Raw genomic sequence first — 13708 nt, 5'->3', positions numbered from 1 at the left:
CACCTTCATTCCCCACCCCTCCCAACCCTACCCCATCCTGATACCTTCATTCCCCACCCCTCCCAACCCTACCCCATCCTGACACCTTCATTCCCCCGCTCCCAACCTCAGCCCAACCTGTCACCTCTTCCTCTCCCACTCCCGGTACATCTTCCACTCCCAAACTCAGCTGGATCTTCCTCTCCGCCCCCTCAATGATCATCTGCTGTGAGAAGACACTCAGCGGTGACTTTCCACCTTCCGTGAGCTGCTTCACAGCAGAGCCGTGTCCATGAGAATCCACCCAGCGTGCCATGGACATTCCGCCAGTGTGACATTGGTGCCGGGCTCCAGCATCTCCTGCTCCTTGGATGTCTGCGATGTGAGTAAGTCCCTGGCTGTAATTCCGGAATTCTACACGTGTCCTGCCCTGGCGTGCAATCATGCCAACGTGGGCGGACGATCCAGCAGGCACAGTTGATTCCGGTGGGCTGGCCTTATTATGATATGCAGATGAATTACAATGAGGTTCCCGACATCCGGGGATCGCAGCCTGCCATCAACAGGCTGAGCGGACGAATGCAAACTGGTTTCAGGACATTGCGAAACCGATTTCTGGCCTTCTCGCCATGTTGTCCGCTCACGCCACCAAACACGCCCGATGCCAGCCGGCACAGAAAACTCCACCCTAGGTCTGAGTTTGGTTACTCCTGTTTTCACTGCCTCCAATGCCCAGATGCCTGTGCAAAAGCACGTAAATACACTTATTACTCCAAACCCCCAATTCTATTCTATCGCTCAGACTCCTAATTTTAACAATGCATCCCTCAGACTTATTATGAACCCTTGAGATTTGCGACTTATGACCCTGACCAAAATGCTGGTGTTCAGAGAGCAGGGATCATTTTGCATGCTGTGTGGACCTCATATTCTAATTTCAAAACCGCTACAATATCATTCATTTTCAAAAGATAAATCTTTACAAATATTTTTAAGCAGTTGCCTTTACTTTCAAAAACCTAATACTTTTGCTCTTTGGTGTTTGAATTGAATTGTAATTGTTCAATTTGTAGAACGACTCGTTCTGACTAACAGAATAGACTTTACTCTGGAATTCTGGCTATGTGGGTGCCTGTTGCCTAGGTTATTTGGATACTTATGTCAAGGCAGCTACAATGTCTGACGTGTTGGTGGTGCTATTGCCTTGTGATAAAATGACTGTGTTTCATTTTGTGTGGAACCTTAATAGAAGTATCCAACTATATGCCAGCTTTTTGTGATTAAAAGGCATTACAAGTACAACTAAATAATGAATCTTATTACAGCCATGTAGATAGCAAATGCTGAAAGCAATTGATTTTCTTTCTTCAACTTCAAGTCAGGTAACTGTGCAAAATAAAAACTAAATTAGTATGTTATTACATTTCTTTTCATGCAATGCGTTTGAACAAATCTGAATCTTTGAATTCTACAACATGGGTGGAGGCCATTTGGCCCATTGCAGTCCTGCTGCCCCTCTGAAAGCAATATCCATTTACTCCCATACCCTCTTAATTTTATTTCTGTTTTTGCATGTTTTCTTCACTTCTCTTTTAATGTATTCACTTCCTATTTCATACTGAAATCAGTGAAGGAATACTGATTAGTTAGAAGCCCTGTTTGTAGGTGAGGGAGATGAAAAGAAATGGTTTCATGCAGTGATTGTCACAATCAAGAATGCACTGTCTGAAAGGGCAGTGGGATTAGATTCAAAAGTGACTTTTAAAGGCGATTTGGATACAGACTTGAAAAGAAAAATTTGCAGGGCAATGGGGCTAATTGGATAGCTCAAAGAGCTGGTACTGACACGAGAGGCTGAATCACCTTTTTTTATTCATTTACGGAATTTGGGCTTCGCTGGTTAGGCCAGTATTTATTACCCATCCCTAATTGCCCTTGAGAAGGTGGTGGTGAGCTGCCTTCTTGAACTGCCTCAATCCCTGTGGTGTAGGTACACCCACAGTGCCGCTAGGAAAGGAGTTCCAGGATTTTGACGCAGCGGCAGTGAAGGAACGGTGACATATTTCCAAGTCAGGATGGTGAGTGTCTTGGAGGGGAACATCCAGGCGGTGGTGTTCCCATCTATCTGCTGCCCTTGTCCTTCTAGGTGGTAGTGGTTGTGGATTTGTAAAGTGCTGTCTAAGGAGCCTTGGTGAGTTTCTGCATTGCACCTTGTAAATGGACACACTGCTGCCATTGTTTGTCGGTGGTGGAAGGAGTGAACGTTTTTGGGTGTGGTGCTAATCAAGCAGCTGCTTTGTTTTGGATGTTGTCAAGCTTCTTGACTGTTGTGGGAGCTTCACTCATCCAGGCAACTGTGGAATATTCCTTCACACTGCTGACTTTGCAGGATTGCTAACCTCTGACCTGCTCTTGTAGCCACAGTATTTATATGGCTAGTCCAGTTCAGTTTCTGGTCAATGGTAACCCCCAGGATGTTGATAGTGAGGGATTCAGCGATGGTAATGCCATTGAATGTCAGGGGTGATGGTTAGATTCTCTCTTGTTGGAGATGGTCTTTGCCTGGCACTTGTGTGGCGCGAATGTTAGTTGCCACTTGTCAGCCCAAGCCTCGATATTGTCCAGGTCTTGCTGCAGTTGAACATGGACTGCTGTATAATTCTATGATGCTATATGTGTCATGGACAGATAAGATTTTCCTGTACCCACTCAGCCAATAAACTGAAATTTATATCCACAATACAGTGTTAAAAGCAGGAGCTGATAGCAATTATTATGTACAAAATGACTGAATCTGCAACTCTCTCACGTCCCTCCTACACTTTTAAAATATAAAACAAATGCTACATTATTCTTCATGGAATAAGATTTTCTGTTTGACTGAGAAAAATGTTTTTGCTACTATAATTGGGATTTTATGTTGTATATTAGTTATTAATATCTGAACTGATTGTTACTCTCCGCACTTTCTGATTGCTACTGACCTTCAAGTCGGCACATTTAATTGCGTGAATGGAATTTTAGTGAAACCAATTAGTCAAACATCTGTGAAATACCAATATCTTGATGATAAACTAATTGTAGAGAAACATTTTAATGAAATGAATCCACCCCACCACCCCCAGTTTGCATGTGGTAGAGGAAGACAAGGGGGAGGGTTAATACTGTAACTGAGCTAAAAATTAGGTCCCTTTGTTAAAATAATTTATGAAGCTGCAAGCTTTAAAATTGGCCTGGTCTTATTAATGGGAATCATAAAATCAACTTGGACTGAGAGTCAATGTAAGATCCAACAAGTTTCAGCACTGCTATTCCAATTTATTGGAATTAAGCCAACCAGCTGAATCAAATGGTGAAATATGAAGGTTACTTATTGATCTCTTGTGGCAAAGACACACATTGTTTGAATGGTTAACTCATAAATGTGATGAATCACATCCAATTCTGTTTACGAGCTGCTTTTCCAAGTCTTATAACAGGGCTAAAAGTTGGAGGCAAGAATAGAACAAATGCTGATGACACAGTGCTACTTGTTGAATCAGGAGAGGCCCTACAAATAGGTCTGGTAAAATCCAGAAGTTTAGAGTATGGATGAATTATGAACACCAGACAGACAAAAACAATGGCAGTTAGAAGAAAAAAACGAAGAAACTAGAGTGAAGATTGAAGTGGATGGTGTCACACTGGAACAAGTAGATATGTTTGTCTGTTTAGTACAAATTATATCAAAAGATGGCAGACGTGGTGCAGAAGCCAGAAGAAGGAGAGAGATAGCCAGAGTAATTTTGTGAAAATGAAGGATGTGTTAACAAGAAAACTCAAACTTGGAACAAGGAAAATTTCATAAGATGCTCGATTCTACCCACTTTCCTGTCTGCCTCAAAAACCTGGACAATAAACAAAGGTCTGAGGAAGAAAATAGAGAGCTTTGAAATGTGGATGCTAATGTATGCTAATTCCATACACAGACCATTAGACAAATGAAGAGGGCTTGAAATTGAATGAGCAAAAAGAACTCTAAAAATAGACACCCAGGAAAGATAATGTCAGCATTTCAGCCATTTGATCAGAGCTGCAAATCCACAGGGATCTCTTCGAGAGGGCAAAGTGGAGAGCAGCAGAAGGATGGGTCGACCTAGGTGTAGTTGGATGGCAGATGTCGCACAGTGGTTGCTGATGAGCTACAGTGGATGTGTGAGGATGGTGCAAGACAGACGAGCGTAACATACCATGTCAGCAGATCTTTTGGTAGGAGTAGCTACAAGCTGCAACAGTATTCAAGTCTGCATTAAGGGATGTTCCTGGCATGCACCATTCAGTTTTTGAAACCTCTACAATACTTGTTCATAAAGACCCATGGTGAACTGGATAAAAAGTCCTGACTTGCCTCAAAGCACATGCTGCTGATACGGATCAGTTCTTAACCACGTACAGATAAAAGTGAACATAGACCCCTTAGAAAATGAGGCTGGGGAAATAATAATGGGGAACCAGGAAATGGCAGAGGAGTTGAATAAATACTTTGCTTCAGCCTTCACCATAGAAAAAACTAATAGCATTCCAAAAATACTAAATAATCAAGGGGCAAAAGTGGGGAGGAAATAAATACAATAACTATCACTAGAGAAAAAGTACTAGGGAATCTAATGGGGCTAAAGACCGATAAGACCCATGGACCTCATGAGTTGCATCCTAGGCTATTAAAGGAAGTAGCTACAGAGATACCGGATACACTGGCTGTAATCTTCCAAGAATCCTTAGATTCTGAAAAGTCCCAGAGGATGTAACACCCTTATTCAAAAAGGGAAGGAGACAAAAAACAGATAACTATAGGCCAGTTGGCTTAACAACTGTCATTGGGAAAATGTTGGAGTCTATTATAAAGTATGTAATAGCAGTTCATATAGAAATGTATAATATAATCAAGCAGAGTCAGCATGGCTTCATGAAGGGGAAATCATGCCTAATAAATTTATTAGAATTATTTGAGGAGGTAACAAGCAGGATAGATAAAGGGGAACCTGTAGACGTAATATGTTTGGATGTCCAAAAGGCGTTCGATAAAGTACCACACATAAGACTACTTAATAAGATATGAGCCCAGGGTGTTAGGATAGTATATTGGCATGGATAGAAGATTGGCTAACTAATAGAAGACAGAGAGTTGGGATGAGGGGGGCATTTTCTGGATGGCAACCTGTAACTAGTGGAGCACCACAGAAGCTGGGGCCTCAATTATTTACAATATATATCTTAATGACTTAGATGAGGGAAGTGAATGTACTATCGCCAAGTTTGCAGATGACACAAAAATAGGTGGGAAGGCAGTTGGTGAGGATGACAGAAGGAGTCTACAGAGGGATATAGACAGATTAAGTGAGTGGGCAAAAACTTGGCCGATGGAATATAATGTAGGTAAATGTGAGGATATACACTTTGTCAGGAAGAATAGAGCCGCTGAGTATTATGTAAATGGAGAAAGACTGCAGAGGGCTGCAGCACAGCGGGATTTGGGAGTTCTTGTGCATGAATCCCAAAAAACTAACATACAAGTTCAACAGGTAATAGTTAAGGCAAATGGAATGTTGGCCTTTATTTCAAAGGGAATGGAGTATAAAAATAGGGAAGCCTTGCTTAAACTATACAAGGCACTAGTTAGACCACACCTAGAATACTGTGAATAATTTTGGTCCCCTTATCTAAGGAAAGATATACTGGCATTGGAAGCAGTCCAGAGAATGTTCACTAGGTTGATCCCGGGTGTGGAGGGATTTTCTTATAAAGAGAGGTTGAGTAGGTTGGGCCTGTACTCATCAGAGTTTAGAAGAATGAGCGACGACCTTATTGAAATATATACGATTCTTAGGGGGCTTGAGAGGGTAGATGCTGAGAGGTTGTTTCCCCTCGTGGGAGAGTCCAGGACTAGAGGGAATAATCTCAGAGTGAGGGGACGCCCATTTAAGACAGAAATGAGGAGTAATTTCTTCTCTCAGAGGCTAGTCAATCTGTGGAATTTTTTACTGCAGGAGGCTGAGTCGTTAAGTATACTCAAGGCTAAAATAGACAGAATTTTAATCAGTAAGGGAATCAAAGGTTATAGGGAAAAGGCAGGAAAGTGGAGCTGAGGATTATCAGATCAGCTATGATCTCATTGAATGGCGGAGCAGACTCAAAGAGCCGAATGGCCTACTTCTGCTCCTACATCTTATGGCCTTATAAAAGGGATATCATTTAAGGGGTATCACATTAAAAGAATCAACAGTACTGACCTTCTGAAGTTGAATCCCAATCCCAGTTCAGGTTAATCTGTCAAGCATCTAAATTTGGCTCCAATTTTCCACCCTGCGGTGTGTATGTATCTGCCACTTATACAAGCATGCTGTGTAACCGTGTACATGCCCGCTATCCCTAGACCTATCCCACTGGCATGACAGTTGCTATCTGCTGCTACAGATATAACAGAAAAGGCAGGTAAGCATTGAAGAAAAAGCATTTCCTAGTTGTCTACCCCATTGAGAAATCGGGAGGGATGGATGACATGGTGCTTAAACAGTCTCCGATGTGCTTCAGTATTTTACATTTTAATGTGGTCATGTATGTACATCCCAGTGGTGTGGGAAAATGTCTATCTTCAAACTCTATGGGAGCATGCATCCAGAGAAAACTGGGCAAGGTGTAAAATGGGACTCCGATTCATGCTTGCATGTTTTGTACTAGCGTCAAAGACCACCCCCCATACATACTTCAGCAAATTTGTTGTATTGCAAGCTACAGGGGTTGAGGGAGCGGTGGTGCAAAGCATTGTCCCACTCACACTGCAGTGAGGCTGCCTATGAACAATCCTGCAGGAGATATTCCATTAGAAGATTGTAATCCCTGCCCATAATCTGCAAGCTCTACCTTTGGAGATACCTGGAGTACAGAACCCACCCCTGAGAGAGCAGCTATTGGAGGAGTTCTTAATTCTATCCATATGTGGGTGAATTTGTGAGACTGAGAATTGTCAAACAGGGTTTACAGCTGTAACTGTACGCACAGTGTTTTATACTATTACAGGTTTAGATTAGAATATTACAGCTTCTTCCATGTAGATTATGGGCGGGATTCCCTCCCCCCGTTGGGGGCGACATTGAATTGCGGGCGAGCACAGGTGTGCATCCGAGGATGAGGTTTCCTGCTTTTTCTGAAGCCCGCCAGGGCTCCCGGCCTACCCACCAACCTTAATGTTGGGCAAGCAGATCCCTTAATTATCTCAATTACTTTTTGAATCAATAGGCCGTTGACAGGTTGGAGGGTGCACAGCTGAATTGGCTGCGCCCCCGCCGACCTGAAAATTGAAATTACGTGGGGTGACATCGGGAGTTCCGCCTGACATCATCCCGCGTTATTTTACACATTGGCAAGTGGGCCCCGACCACCCGCTCTCCGACTGGAAAATCCTGGCCCTGGAAATACATTAAGGAGGTCCGTCAGTGGCTTTTTAATACAGCCACTTTATTAACATTTGATTCCACAGTTTTCTGTCAAATTAGCATCAATGGACAGAATGATGATCCACATGACACAATTTCAACTTCATTGTTTAAAGGCACATGCCAAACATGCAAGTTGAAGCCGTCGAGAAGGGGGGAGATGAAAGTAGGCAGTCACAGGCTTTTGCTTTTGTATTCGAGACAATGGTATTCGCACACTATTTCTCCCCTTGTCCTCCCAGGTGGTGGATATAAGAAGGTGGGGGGGATGCAATAACACTTGTTATTTGCAATATTTTGGAAGGTGAAGTTAACAGAGGTGATTAAATCCCACCTTAAGTGCAGATGAGAAATTACACAAATGTGCACAAACTTTGATTTTGTTATCATTAAAGTCAATTATCCTGGCTTTATGACCGTACCCTGTGGGCAAAGGATACATCCCTAATATAACCCCCAAAGGGGGTGGTTTTGGGGGGTGAGTGGCGGTGGGGGAAGAAGTAGAAGTATAGAAAGTAGAAGCCTGCTGGGGAAACCAACAAGGTGTGGCTGGTGGTCACAGAGGTCAGCAGCAAGAGAGCCGTGCCATGCTCCTGGGTCCAGTGCAGGAAGCGGCTTAATGATTGCAGGAAAGATGAACATACTTGTACAATCACCTACATCCTGATGTGCATATCATCCCCAACACCCTCACTTTGTCTTCTCAAGCTTACTGCAACATATCACTCCTCACCCCAACTTTGCTTGCAGGTGCAGACATCCCTATCTGTCTATTTATATTTCCTCACATCCCATCTTGTCCATGCACCACTGACACTCATCTACATCTTTATGCAGTGCCATGTCCCTCTCTCATAGCCACCATTAACAAAGACTGTCCATCCATTCCTTCAACACATCCCTTAGTCTCACTCACAGGTGTCTTCTTCCCCTCCTTACAGAGAAGAGAGCACAGATCACCAGAGAGAGGCAGAGAATCAGAGCTACCCTTCCAGTCATCTCTCAACTAAGGACTGCAGAGGATCAGGCACTGAAAATCAGTGAATTTGGCATGCCTGCCCGTTTGAGATGGGAGATGGGGAAGATCCAGCTACCTGGTGACAGAATTAATTATCAGACAGCCACAACACTCAGTTACATTGGCTTCACAGAATCACAGAACTGTTGCAGCCCATAATGTTTGTGCCAGCTCTCCATAGAAGCAATTTACCTCGTGCCATTCCTTTGGCTTCTCCTTGTAGTCCTTCTTCCTTGGTGTCAACAACAAGTGAAATATGAATCACATAATCTTAATGGCACAGAAGGAAGCCATTCGGCCTATCATGTCCTGACCAGCTCTCTAATGAGCATTATGATCTAGTGCCATTGCCCTGCCTTTTCCCCAAACCCCTGCACATTGTTTCTATTCAAATAGTCATCTAATGTCCTCTTGAATGCCTGAGTTGAACCTGCCCCCACCACACTTCCAGGCAGTGCATCCCAGACCCGAACCACTCATTGTGTGAAAAAGGTTTTCCTCATGTCACACTTGCTTCTTTTGCAAATCACTTTAAATTTGTGCCCTCTCATTCTTGATCCTTTTACGAGTGGGAACAGCTTCCCCCTATCTACTCTGTTCCAGCCCCCTCATGATTTTGAACATCTCTATCAAATCTCCTCTCAGCCTCCTACTCCCCATGAAGAATAGTCCCAACCTCTCCAACCTATCCTCATAGCTGAAGTTTCACAACCCTGGAAATATTCTTGTAAACCTCTAATGCACTCTCTCCAATGTGTTCACATCCTTCCTATAATATGGTGCCCAGAACTGTACACAATATTCCAGCTGAGGCCTAATGAATTTCTTATATAAATTCAGCATAACCTTCCTGCTCTTGGACTCCATGCCCCTATTAATAAAGCCCAGGGATACTATATGAATTATCAGCTGCTCTCTCAACCTGTCCTACCACCTTCAATGATCTATGCACATATACGCCCAGGTCTTTCTGCTCCTGCATCCCCTTCAAAATTTCACCCCTTAATTTATATTGTCTTTCCATGTTCTTCCTACAAAAATGCATGACCTCACACTTCTCTGCTCTGAACTTCATCTGCCACCTATCTGCCCACACCACCAACTTGCCTACATTCTCTTGAAGTTCCAACCGTTCTCCTCACAGTTCACAACACTCCCAAGCTTCATATTGTCCCCTGCACACCAAGATCTAGATCATTAATATATATCAGGAAAGGCAAGGGTCCCAATACTGACCCCTGGGGAACTCCACTACAAACCTTCCTCCAGCCAGAAAAATACCCATTGACCATTACTCACTGCTTCCTATTTTTCAGCCAATTGTGTATCCACATTGCTATTGTCCTTTTTATTCCATGGGCAATAACTTTTCTCACAAGTCTGTGGTGTGGCACTGTGCCAAATGCCTTTTTAAAGTCCAACAGCATTACCCTCATCGATCTTTCCTGTTACCTCTTCAAAAAACTCCAGCAAGTTAGTTAAGCACGATTTCCCCTTTAGAAATCCATGCTGGCTTTTCCTCATCAACCCATACTTTTCCATGTGACTACTAATTCTATTCCGATTAATTGTTTCCAGAATCTTGCCCACCACTGAAGTTAAACTGACTGGTCTGTGATTGCTGGACTTATCTTTAGAACCTTTTTTGAACAAAGGCGTAACGTTTGCAATTCTCCAGCCCTCTGGCACCACCCCTGAGTCAAGGGAAGACTGAAAGATTATGGCCAGTGCCCCTGCAATTTCCACTCTCACTTCCTTTAATACCCTTGGTTGCATTTCATCCGGTCCCAGTGCCTTATCAACTTTAAGTACTGACAGTCTACTCAACACTTCTTCCTTATCAATTTTGAACCCTTCTAGTGACAGAGTTTCCTCGTCTGTCACCATGGCCTGGGTAGCATCTGCTTCCTTGGTAAAGACAGATGCAAAGTATTCATTTAATACCTCAGCCATGGCCCCTTCATCCATGTGTAAATATCCTTTTATGTCCCTAATTCACTCTACTCCTTTCCCCACCCTTTTACTATTTATATGCCTGTAGAAGACTTTGGGATTCTCCTTTATGTTGGCTGCCGGTCCTTTCTCATAATCCCTCTTCACTTCTCTAATATGCTTTTCCACCTCCCCTCTGAACTTTCTGTATTCCTCTTGGTTCTCAATTGTATTTTCTACCTGACACCTGTCATAAGCACATTTTTTCTTCTTTATCTTTATTTCAATCCAATTTTTCATCTGGGGGGCTCTGGATTTGTTTGTCCTACATTTCCCTCTTGCTGGAATCTACCTTGACTGTGCCTGAACCAATTTTCTTTTGAAGGTAGCCTATTATTCATTGTTCAGAGTATGTCCATGATGGTCATTTCAAACATTCTTACCCTATCCATACTCATTGCTGTTACATGTACAGAGGTACATGTCAAGGTCTGTACTGCTGACTCCTCAGGGGAGTTCAAAGATTATGAGGGTGCGCTGTCACAGGACATATACAAGCCATGCAACACCTCAGATACTTGCAATTCAGAGGGATGGGTTAGAGAGATAGTTGGGCTGTCACTTAGTGACTCCTAAATCACAAATGATAAGAGCAGCTAGAGTCAAGGACAGCAGTGGTGCATCTGTTTCAAAGGTCTCAGGCTCAAAGCTCTGCTCAGCTGGACATAGAAGCTTTATCCTGGGGGCCATCAATAATAAGGATAATCATTGAACAGCAGCCGATATTGTGCGATATACTGATTGGCTTACCTAGCCCACCGTACACGATTGCAGGGAGACTGGAGGAGTCCGCCTCAAGCATATCACAGGCCATTACGAAAATATCTTCTTCTGTGGATAGACAGCATATTCAAGGCAGCAATCCAATGGATACATGTAGACCTTCACCAATGATTTGCACACATTGAAAGCCACTTTAAATAGAGTGGTGTTATGTTCCTTCTATCGGGTCGCTTGTTCAGCGAACTACTAATAAGTGAGTTGGTAATCAAGACGATGTAGGCGAAGAGACCATTGTACAATGAAGCACATGTTGTTTATTCACATAAGTGATGGAGCACTAACACACATGTGCATCTCAAACCAAAGTCCATTCTAAAACTACTGATTAACAATGTAGCCCGGGCTACACAGCAATTGGGTAATACAATCACGTGGTCAATCTGCTCACATTCTCTTAAAGGTGTATTGCACCTCAGATTACCACAGGTGGACAATATCTTAATGTTAGCCTTTTGGTGCCCCATGGATTTGCAGCCAAGTGTTCTCTAACACATAAGAACATAAGAACAGAGGAAATAGGAGCAGAGGCAGACACACCTCAAACATGCTCAAGCATTCAATACATTCAGGGTTTATCTTCTGCCTCAACTTCACTTTACTTCTGCTCCCCATATACAGATTGAGCATCCTTTATCCAAAACCCTTGGGGCTGATTGCATCTCAGATTTCAGATAATTTCAGTTTTCCGATATCGCATATAAATTTAAATTACAGTAGCTGAAGCCTAGGCTACCTATAGTCGAAAGTAAATGAAATGGTTAGAACAGTAAGATGTCTCGTTGAATAATAAATACAGGGTGCCTTGTAATAAGTTTCTTTTTGACATGTTCACAAAAATCGCAAGGTAAAGAGTGCTGACAAACAACTAGACTTACCGCGCTAAAGGTCGATGAGGTTCAATAAAAGTGTGGTTTTTGGATGTGTTCGATTTTCAAGTTTACAGATAATGAAGGCTCAACCTGTACCTTGATTCCCTGAGAGACCAAAATTCTATCTTTCCAAGCTTGAAATGTATTTAATGATTGAGCATCCACAACTTTGAGTGAATTTCTCCTCAGCTCAGCCCTAAATAATTGATGCCTTATCCTGTGACTGTGCTCCCTTGTTCTAGATACTCCCAGCCAGGGGAAACAGTCTCTCAGTTTCTACCCTGTCAAACCCTTCAGAATATTGCCTGTTTTAATGAGGTCGCCCCTCATTCTTCTAAACTCCAGTGAATCCAATTTACTCAGCCTCTCATTTTTAGACAATGCCCCCTTCCCATTATTTAATCTAGTGTACCTTCTCCATATGACCTCTAATGCAAGCACATCGATAATGCTTTTGGTATATAATGGGACTCTTAATCACAGGGTCATCAGTTCGAGTCCCACACTGGGTAATGATTTTTTTCTTAAATGTTTTAGCCAAAATACTTTTTTTTTATTTTTTAGCAAAACATGTCCTTAAATTAAGTTTAAAAATCAACTCTCCACACTGGAAGTTGAGAATTTCATTTAGTGACATATCCTCATCATTTACTGAATCAGTAGAAACATGTTTTACAGAGGTAATAGTTGCTAAATGAAAGGTAGACTAAGTAGATGAATTTATAATTTGCACAGACCAAAAAAAGGTAACTTTAACTTTACTGTTAGTCTGTATCAAACCAACTTGATAGTTTTAAAAACAAAGAGCTAAAAGCTACTGCGGAAGCTGGAAATCCAAAACAAAAACAGAATTACCTGGAAAAACTCAGCAGGTCTGGCAGCATCGGTGGAGAAGAAATCAGTTGACATTTCGAGTCCTCACGACCCTTCGGCAGAACTGAAGTATAGTTAGGAGAGAGGTGAAATATAAGCTGGTCTAAGGTGGGGGGCGGGGGGAGAGAGAAGTTGATGGTGGGGTGGTTGTGGGGATAAGCAAGCAGTGATAGGAGAAAATAATCAAAAGATGTCACAGACAAAAGGGTCAAAAAGGTGTTGAAGGTGGTGATATTATTTAAGAAAAGTGCTAATTAAGAATGGAAGGCAGGATACTCAAGGTACAGCTCTAGTGGGGGTGGGGTGGAAAGACTAACAAAGTTTTAGTTTTAGATTTAAAAATAATGGAAATAGGTGGGAAAAGAAGAATCTATATAAATTATTGAAAAAAAAGGGGGAGGGGGAAGAAACAGGGTGGGGATGGGGGGAGGGGGAGTTTAAGATCTAAAGTTGTTGGATTCAATATTCAGCCCGGAAGGCTGTAAAGTGCCTAGTCGGAAGATGAGGTGCTGTTGCTCCAGTTTGCGTTGGGCTTCACTGGAACAATGCAGCAAGCCAAGGACAGACATGTGGGCAAGAGAGCAGGGTGGAGTGTTAAAATGGCAAGGGAGGTTTGGGTCTTTCTTGCGGACAGACCGCAGGTGTTCTGCAAAGCGGTCGCCCAGTTTGCGTTCGGTCTCTCCAATGTAGAGGAGACCGCATTGGGAGCAACGAATGCAGTA

Source organism: Cetorhinus maximus, chromosome 2, assembly GCF_964194155.1.
Source record: "Cetorhinus maximus chromosome 2, sCetMax3.hap1.1, whole genome shotgun sequence".
Classification (NCBI taxonomy): Eukaryota; Metazoa; Chordata; class Chondrichthyes; order Lamniformes; family Cetorhinidae; genus Cetorhinus; species Cetorhinus maximus.
This window is presented reverse-complemented; position numbering follows the sequence as displayed.